General features: G+C 36.6%; 1 long non-coding RNA gene across 1 annotated transcript; it reads right to left on the bottom strand.

The window, feature by feature from the left end:
• Nucleotides 1–7910: 7910 nt before the first annotated feature.
• LOC139877035 (uncharacterized) lies at nt 7911–9256 on the bottom strand. Its single transcript, XR_011768429.1, has 3 exons — nt 9166–9256; nt 8628–8677; nt 7911–8061 (listed from the first exon to the last, which is right to left on the bottom strand). It is a non-coding gene; the product is annotated as an uncharacterized lncRNA (long non-coding RNA).
• Between the last annotated feature and the right edge of the window lie 1653 nt (nt 9257–10909).

Here is a 10909-nt window from a genome sequence, read left to right as displayed (position 1 = left end):
ATGTTTAACATGATATAATGATCATCAAGTATCTCATTAAAAATAGTAACAATAAGTTATATACTTAAATGGGAGACTATTGACGTATGAAACTCGAAACGATACATATAACAATTATCGTTATAACCACGTCTTACTAAATATATATGAAGCATATTAATACATTGTTATATTATATATAACATGATAATATGATAATTAAATATATCATTAAGTGTATTAACAATGAACTACATAAGTAAAAACAAGACTACTAACTTAAGGATTTCGAAACGAGACATATATGTAACGATTATCGTTGTAACGACATTTAAATGTATTATCATATTAAGATATATTAATATATCATAATATCATGATAATATAATAATTTAAAATCTCATTTGATATTATAAACTTTGGGTTAACAACATTTAACAAGATCGTTAACCTAAAGGTCTCAAAACAACACTTACATGTAACGACTAACGATGACTTAACGACTCAGTTAAAATGTATATACATGTAGTGTTTTAATATGTATTCATACACTTTTGAAAGACTTCAAGACACTTATCAAAATACTTCTACTTAACAAAAATGCTTACAATTACATCCTCGTTCAGTTTCATCAACAATTCTACTCGTATGCACCCGTATTCGTACTCGTACAATACACAGCTTTTAGATGTATGTACTATTGGTATATACACTCCAATGATCAGCTCTTAGCAGCCCATGTGAGTTACCTAACACATGTGGGAACCATCATTTGGCAACTAGCATGAAATATCTCATAAAATTACAAAAATATGAGTAATCATTCATGACTTATTTACATGAAAACAAAATTACATATCCTTTATATCTAATCCATACACCAACGACCAAAAACACCTACAAACACTTTCATTCTTCAATTTTCTTCATCTAATTGATCTCTCTCAAGTTCTAACTTCAAGTTCTAAGTGTTCTTCATAAATTCTACAAGTTCTAGTTACATAAAATCAATAATACATTCAAGTTTGCTAGCTCACTTCCAATCTTGTAAGGTGATCATCCAACCTCAAGAAATCTTGGTTTCTTACAGTAGGTTATCATTCTAATACAAGATAATAATCATATTCAAACTTTGGTTCAATTTCTATAACTATTACAATCTTATTTCAAGTGATGATCTTACTTGAACTTGTTTTCGTGTCATGATTCTGCTTCAAGAACTTCGAGCCATCCAAGGATCCGTTGAAGCTAGATCCATTTTTCTATTTTACAGTAGGTTTATCCAAGGAACTTAAGGTAGTAATAATGTTCATAACATCATTCGATTCATACATAAAAGGCTATCATATTCGAAGTGGTAAACTAGTAATCACTAGAACATAGTTTAGTTAATTCTAAACTTGTTCGCAAAGAAAGTTAATCCTTTTAACTATACTTTTAAAATCAACTATACAAATTATCTACATCTATATGATATGCTAACTTAATGATTTAAAACCCGGAAACACGATAAACACCATAAAACCGGATTTACGCCGTCGTAGTTACAACCGGGGGCTGTTTTGGTTTGGATAATTAAAAACTATGAAAAACTTTGATTTAAAAGCTATACTTCTGGGAAAATGATTTTTCTTATGAACATGAAACCATATCTAAAAATCATGGTTAAACTCAAAGTGAAAGTATGTTTTTCAAAACAGTCATCAAGATGTCGTTCTTTCGACAGAAATGACTACCTCTTTCAAAAATGACTTGTAACTTGTATTTCCGACTATAAACCTATACCTTTTATATTTAGTTTCATAAAGTCAAGTTCAGTATGAAACCGTGGCCGCTTAAATCACTCAAAACGGATTAGAAAAGAAGAAATGGCGAGCAAAGCAAAATTGGTAAAAACTACTCATTTTAGCTACGTGAAAATTGGTAACAAATCTATTCCAACCATAACTTAATCAACTTGTATTGTATATTATGTAATCTTGAGATACCATAGACACGTATACAATGTTTTTACCTATCATGTCGACACATCTATATATATTTCGGAACAACCATACACACTCTATATGTGAATGTTGGAGTTAGCTATACAGGGTTGAGGTTGATTCCAAAATATATATAGTTTGAGTTGTGATCAATACTGAGATATGTATACACTGGGTCGTGGATTGATTCAAGATAATATATATCGATTTATTTCTGTACATCTAACTGTGGACTACTAGTTGTAGGTTACTAACGAGGACAGCTGACTTACTAAACTTATAACATCAAAATGTATTAAAAGTGTTGTAAATATATTTTGAACATACTTTGATATATATGTACATATTTGTTATAGGTTCATGAATCGACCAGTGGCCAAGTCTTACTTCCCGACGACGTAAAAAATCTGTGAAAGTGAGTTATAGTCCCACTTTTAAAATCTAATATTTTTGGGATGAGAATACATGCAGGTTTTATAAATGATTTAAAAAATAGACACAAGTACGTGAAACTACATTCTATGGTTGAATTATCGAAATCGAATATGCCCCTTTTTATTAAGTCTGGTAATCTAAGAATTAGGGAACAGACACCCTAATTGACGCGAATCCTAAAGATAGATCTATTGGGCCTAACAAACCCCATCCAAAGTACCGGATGCTTTAGTACTTCGAAATTTATATCATATCCGAAGGGTGTCCCGGAATGATGGGGATATTCTTAAATATGCATCTTGTTAATGTCGGTTACCAGGTGTTCACCATATGAATGATTTTTATCTCTATGTATGGGATGAGTATTGAAATATGAAATCTTGTGGTCTATTATTATGATTTGATAATATATAGGTTAAACCTATAACTCACCAACATTTTTGTTGACGTTTTAAGCATGTTTATTCTCAGGTGATTATTAAGAGCTTCCGCTGTCGCATACTTAAATAAGGACGAGATTTGGAGTCCATGCTTGTATGATATTGTGTAAAAACTGCATTCAAGAAACTTATTTCGTTGTAACATATTTGTATTGTAAACCATTATGTAATGGTCGCGTGTAAACAGGATATTTTAGATTATCATTATTTGATAATCTACGTAAAGCTTTTTAAACCTTTATTGATGAAATAAAGGTTATGGTTTGTTTTAAAATGAATGCAGTCTTTGAAAAACATCTCATATAGAGGTCAAAACCTCGCAACGAAATTAATTAATATGGAACGTTTTTAATTAATAAGAACGGGACATTTCAACTCTAGCCGATAAGCAACCTCACCAACACGTGCCAAAACCTTGAAAGGACCAATAAACTGAGGAGCTAACTTTTCTCGCTTTCGAAACCGAATAACACCCTTCCACGGAGAAACCTTAAGCATCACCATGTCACCTTCTTGAAACTCAATCGTTCTCCTACCTTTATCGGCATAAGACTTTTGTCTATCTTGTGCCGCTTTAAGTCGAGCCCGAATCATTTCAATCTTACTATTCGTCTCCAAGACCAAATCGGAACTCCTGATTTCCTTTTGTCCCACTTCACCCCAACAAATTGGGGTTCGACAACTACGCCCATAAAGCATCTCATATGGCGGAATCCCGATACTAGTATGATAACTATTATTTTACGAGAATTCCACCAAAGGCAAATGCTCATCCCAACTACCACCGAAATCAATAATGCACGCTCGTAACATATCTTCCAAAGTTTGATTCGTACGTTCGGTTTGACCGTCCGTTTGAGGATGATACGCCGTGCTCATTTTCAATTGAGTACCCATATCTTCATGAAACTTGTTCCAAAACCGGGACGTAAAACGAGTATCTCGATCCGAAACAATATATATAGGAACCCCATGTCTCGATATCACCTCCTTGATAAATAACTTGGATAAAGTCTCCGATGATATCGTTTCCCGAATGGGAAGAAACAAAGCACTTTTCGTCAATCGATCAACTATCACCCAAATCGTATCACATTGGATTCTTGCCGTCTTCGGTAACTTAGTAATGAAGTCCATGGTAATGTGCTCCCATTTCTATTTCGGGACTTCCAAGGGTTGTAACTTGCCATACGGCTTTTGGTGTTCGGCTTTAACTTGCAAACACGTGATGCATTGTTCAACATACTTAACCACATCACGCTTCATACCGGGCCACCAATAATCTTTCTTCAAATCATAGTACATCTTTGTTGCACCCAGATGAATAGAGTACCTTGACTTATGTGCTTCATCAAGTAGCATTTGTCGGTTACCACCCATCTTAGGTACCCACACTCTTCCTTGAAACGACAACAAACCACGCGAGCCCATAGTAATGAACTCCGTCTGCCCCACAATCCGCTCTTCATGCTTGTTGTGAACATACGCTTCTATTTGAATCTCACCAAGCTTTACAAGGAAACCGTTAGTAATAATCATGCGTAACGATCCTACTCATATCGCTGGATGTTGACTCTTTCGAGTCAACGCATCCGCGACCACGTTCGCCTTTCCCGGATGGTAAAGTATCTCACAATCATAATCCTTTACCACATCCATCCACTTACGTTGACGATAATTCAAATCTCGTTGAGTAAAGAGATGTTTCAAACTCTTATGGTCTGAATAAATCGTACACTTGACACCATACAAGTAGTGGCGCCAAATTTTCAACGCATGAACCACCGCCGCCAATTCAAGATCATGAGTCGGATATCTCGTTTCGTGTTCCTTTAATTGTCGAGAGGCGTAAGCAATGACTTTACCTCTTTGCATTAGAACACACCCGAGCCCATTTAACGACGCATCACAATAAACCGTCATATCTTCCACCCCTTCCGGCAAAACTAACACCGGAGCTTGACACAACTTCTCTTTTAACAGTTGAAAAGTGATTTCTTGCTCGTTCTCCCAATTGAATCTTACGTTCTTCCTCGTCAATTTAGTCAAAGGAGAAGCAATCTTAGAAAAGTCTTGGATGAACCGACGATAATAACCGGCCAATCCGAGAAAGCTTTGGATTTTCGTAGGCGTAGTCGGTTGTCCCCAACTCTTCACCTTTTCTATCTTCCCCGAGTTTACTTGAATTCCTTATTGATTCACAATATGGCCAAGGAATTGAACTTCCCTTAGCCAAAATTCACATTTGGAGAACTTGGCATACAACTTCTCCTTCCGCAATGTCTTCAACACTTGACGCAAATGGTGCTCATGTTCCTTCATACTCTTAGAATAAACAAGTATGTCGTCGATGAACACAATTACCGACTTGTCCAACATAGGTTGGCACACTCGGTTTATAAGATCTATGAATGCCGCCGGTGCATTCGTAAGACCAAAAGGCATAACTACAAATTCAAAATGCCCGTAACGCGTTCGAAAAGCCGTTTTCTCTATGTCTTCCTCACGGACCCGCACTTGATGATAGCCGGACCGTAAGTCAATCTTAGAAAAATACGTTGCACCTTGGAGTTGGTCAAACAAATCGTCAATCCGAGGTAATGGTTAACGATTATTGTTCGTCACTTTATTCAACTCCCTATAATCGATGCACATCCGCATACTTCCATCTTTCTTTTTCACAAATAAAACCGGAGCACCCCATGGCGAGGAGCTCGGTCGAATGAAACCCTTCTCAAGCAACTCTTGGGTTTGATTTAACAACTCTTGCATTTCCTTCGGCGTTAAACGATAAGGAGTTTTAGCAATGGGAGTACCTCCCGGAACTAACTCAATGCGAAATTCTACTTGTCTTTTCGCCGGAACACCAGGTAACTCATCCGAAAAAACATCTTCGAACTCACTAACCACCGGAATTTCACGTATAGGTGGTGGCTCATCACGAGTATCAACAACATGGGCAAGGAAAGCCATGCCACCACTAACAAGAGAACGACGTGCCCGTGCAAAAGTGCATATCGGCACAAGTCTCCTACGCTTATCACCGTGAATAATTAACTCTTCCCCACTTGGGGTCTTCACTCGAATAGATTTTTCATGGCATGCGATATCGGCTCTATTTCGATTGAGCCAATCCATACCAACAACGATATCAAAATCGCCCAAAGTCATAGGGATGAGATCAATTTTAAAGTTTTCGGCACCAAACACAACATCACAATTTTTACACACATCAACCACTAGCACCGTCTTGCCGTCCGCTATTTCGACTTCTACCGGACGACTTAATTTAGCTAGTAGCTTATTAAGTTTAGGTACAAATCGAGGTGACACAAAAGACAAATTTGCACCACTATCAAATAGAATCCTTGCCGGATTAGAGTTAACCATGAAAGTACCTGAGACAACTTCGTTCGATTGTTTGGATTCATCATTGGTCATCAAATAATTTTAACCCCTAGCCGTACCCGCCGCCTTTTCTAACCGCTTAACATTATCATTGCGCAACTTGGGACACTCGGGCCTCTTGTGCCCTTCTTTACCACAATTGAAACAAGTAAATTTCGGTGTGGAAGGTGAGTTGGGGCAATCACGAGAGATGTGACCTTTTTGCCCACAAGTATAGCAAGTGGGTACATGACCACCGGAGCCACCTTTCTTCACACTGTTAACATTTTCGAAGCCCTTCTTGTTCCTTTTGTTGGAAAAGCTCGATTGACACGAATTCTCGAACTTCCTCTTTCCAAAACTAAAACTATTCTTTCTCAACACAAGTGCTTCAAAACCCTTCGCCATATTGAACAATTCATCAAAGCTCTTCACCACGTTCACACTACTTTTCTCTTGATAATTATCATTCAATATGCTATAAAAATCTTCCTTCAACATCTTATCATTCCCGACATACTCCGGGCAAAATTGGGTCTTGGACAAAAACACGGATTTGAGAGTGTTCAAATCCATCGACCCTTGCCTCAAGGAACGTAACTCGTCCTTAAGCCTAGTTAGATCAGCCGAAGTTCGGTACTCATCGAAAAACTCTACCTTGAATTCATCCCAAGTAAAATCCATGCATTGTTCTTCACCATAAACTTGGATTTTCGCATCCCACCATAGTTTGGCATCACCCCTTAACATGCTACAACCATACCTTGTCTTCTTATCAAGAGGACATTCACAAGTACGGAAAGCCCCCTCCATATCGGAGATCCATCGGGCACTCTTGAGAGGGTCTCGTTCACCTTCAAAGGTGGGAGGTTGAGAATACTTGAAATTCTTATAAAAGAAGTCCCGTCTCCCCACATTATCCTCTTGATGAACGGCCTTCACTTGCTCCTTGACTACATTGACTAATTGCTCATCAATCGTATCTAGAAACATTTTCTTAACATCCTCGAGGAACTCCGCCTTTTGACGTTTCAAGATGGCCTCAACTTTGGCCGTGAATTCGGGGTTCTCACTAGTGTCCCCATTTTCGGTGTCGTGTCCGTTTCTCATCTTCATTTTATAAAACGGAAAAGATTTAAATGACGAAACGAAACAAAAGGACATAACACGTATGCATATACGTATACCCCACACTACTACATCTTACTCAACAATCGTCGTACATTACTTGTTTGACACGATTTGCACCCGTAACAATGGTAGCTAATCATTGTTACGCGAACACGTCGCATTAACTCGCTAGTACAACGTCCATCTCGCTTGATGATTGCTAAACACAACACAATTCAATTAGCACGGGGTTAGTTCACATAAACCAATGTACTAACAATTCCCGATTGACCCAAAGTCCTACAAGTCCCGCATAAAAGCGCATGCACTATAAAGTCTAAGTCTAGGCACCTATCTCAAGTCGCTTAAATCCCTTAGACCATGCTCTGATACCACTTGAAACAACATAATCCGTACTCCGTACGATAATTTTTTTTTTCTTAAAAATGATACACATTTACGCCCCAATTTAATATGTAAACCATTCCACACGCTTCATTTAAGCATACTACGAGTTTAATGTTTACAAAAAGGCACAAAGGCCGTTAACGAATATGATACAAGTTTGACCAACTACAAATGATAGTTTATAATCCAAACGACCCCTTGAGCATGGTTTGGGACTAAACTACCCAAAACGTAGGTCAACTTCCAAAAGCTTCGTCATAACATCAACAAGGACACCTAGTGCCCAATAACCCCCTTGCCCTTGTCCACACCTGCATCTAAAAAGATAAACAACGAGAGGGGTAAGCTAATGCTTAGTGAAGGCAATAATTATACATACACATATATAATATATCTACTTGCAAACACTTACACAACACCGTACACAAGCAAGCAATTCGACAACCATGCAAAACTTTATGCATATACCAATGACCGCAATTCACATTGAGCTAGCAATAACAAAAGCATATAGTTCATATTTAAGTATGCTAATGCATAAATTCATACAACCATGGTTAACCAATCATAAAAGGAATGGTACTCTAATTTCCCATTAGTGTTCATAACAACCGTTAGTGCACAACACATATATCACTAACCCTTGGACAACACATATCCGTTTATAAAATCGTTAGTGTACAACGCATATAACACTAAATCGGACAACACGTATCCATTCATAAATCATTAGTGTACAACACATATAATCACTAAATTGGGCAACATATATCCGTTCATAAAACCATTAGCGTACAACGCATATATCACTAACTTGGACAACACATATCCATTTCTACAAGTAAACACATCATATACGCACATGTATACTTATTCCACTCACCTTGTCACAAGGATGATGATTATGCACGTCCGAGCTTTAATGCAATGTACCTAAATCATTAGGTGCACATTCAATACACCAACTAGTGGAATTAACCACATTACACTTACTTGAGCATTTAATGACCCAATTCGCATTAAATGACTCCATCAAACCAATACCGCCCTTAAATGGCCAAGACCCGACTTTAACCACTAAAGCTAGTGTATTAAAGTCTATTAACCTCAATTAACACAAACTTAGGATAATTTATATCCATTTCGCCCAAACTAGGTCAACTAGCCCATTTTGGATCCATTTAACACTTTCACTACCAAACTTGTCAAACATGACCTATTTACCATTTCAACAACATTTTAACAAGTGTTTAATGCTTGACAATACCATTAACACCTACAAACTCTATTTCATTAAACCAAACCCTAGATTATGGTTCCCAATTTCACCCATTTTACCCCCAAATGGGTCATACAAGTCTCTAGTAACCAAACCCTAGTCATTAATCAATTAAAACTCAAAACTTAGAGTTAGAACTTACCGAGACTATCAACGCGTAGCTAGAGATACAAGGAACAACTTTAAATCTTGCTCCAAGGTTTGATTCACAATTCTCCAACTCCAAATCTCACTTTTAATCCAAATGGGTTTTAAGTTTTGGGAGAGAAATTGGGAAGAAAATAGAAATGAAATTACATTAAATGAACAAGTGGTTGTTATTAAATGCTCAAATCTGATCTACACGCGAAAAGACCAAATTACCCCTAAAACCCTTTTAAATAGAGTAAACATCGGAGTCAGAAAAGCAGAGATGCCGCGGCGCGGTGCTATATGTCGCGGCGCGACATTACGAAGGAAAAACAACCTCTCTTAACCCACATTCTGATCTGGATTTGCTTTATATGACGCGGCGCGGCCCAGTTTGTCGCGGCGCGGCATTGGCCGTCACCTGGACACTTCGACAACCTTAAACAAAATTTGATTTTATTTAATTCGTACACTTAAATCCCGCCTCTTACATTCGCCTAACCTTCAATAATAGTCTCATAAGACTTAACGCTATCAAGGCCCATGCATAAACTTGTATGCGCACACATTATCAAGTATATATATATATATATATATATATATATATATATATATATATATATATATATACATACATATATATATACACAATTACGCCTAAACGACGAGTTACAACGTACAAACGATTAAGTATGTACCTTTTGATACGTACGGGAAAAACGAGATGTTACATTTATAATCCAAACGACCCCTTGAGCATGGTTTGGGACTAAACTACCCAAAACGTAGGTCAACTTCCAAAAGCTTCATCATAACATCAACAAGGACACCTAGTGCCCAATAACCCCCTTGCCCTTGTCTACACCTGCATCTAAAAAGATATACAACGAGAGGGGTAAGCTAATGCTTAGTGAATACAATAATTATACATACACATATATAATATATCTACTTGCAATCACTTACACAACACCGTACACAAGCTAGCAATTCGACAACCATGCAAAACATTATGCATATACCAATGACTGCAATTCACATTGAGCTAGCAATAACAAAAGCATATAGTTCATATTTAAGTATGCTAATGCACAATTCATACAACCATGGTCAACCAACCGTAAAAGGAATGGTACTGTAATTTCCCATTGGTGTTCATAACAACCGTTAGTGAACAACACATATATCACTAACCCTTGGACAACAGATATCCGTTTATAAAATCGTTAGTGTACAACGCATATAACACTAAATCGGACAACACATATCCATTCATAAATCATTAGTGCACAACACATATAACACTAAATTGGATAACATATATCCGTTCTTAAAACCGTTAGCATACAACGCATATATCACTAACTTGGACAACACATATCCATTTCTACAAGTAAACACATCATATACGTACATGTATACTTATTCCGTGATGACCCGGGAATTTCCGACCAAATTTAAACTTGATCTTTATATGTTTCCGACACGATAAGAAAAGTCTGTAATGTTGAGTCTCGAAATTTTTTTAAATGTTTCATACATTCAATTGACATTCGGCCATTCCTGACGATTCACGAACAATAATTTGTAAATAGATAGGTATATATAAATAAGTAAATATAAATAATTATATATATAAGCAATTTATAAATATTATATATAGAAATTTATAAGATTTCATTCCATATAAATAATTATTTGTTAATATTAATTTGTTATATTAATATTATTATTATTATTATTACTATCATTATTAT

Source organism: Rutidosis leptorrhynchoides, chromosome 11 (genome assembly GCF_046630445.1).
Source record: "Rutidosis leptorrhynchoides isolate AG116_Rl617_1_P2 chromosome 11, CSIRO_AGI_Rlap_v1, whole genome shotgun sequence".
Taxonomy (NCBI): domain Eukaryota; kingdom Viridiplantae; phylum Streptophyta; class Magnoliopsida; order Asterales; family Asteraceae; genus Rutidosis; species Rutidosis leptorrhynchoides.
This window is presented reverse-complemented; position numbering and strand designations above follow the sequence as displayed.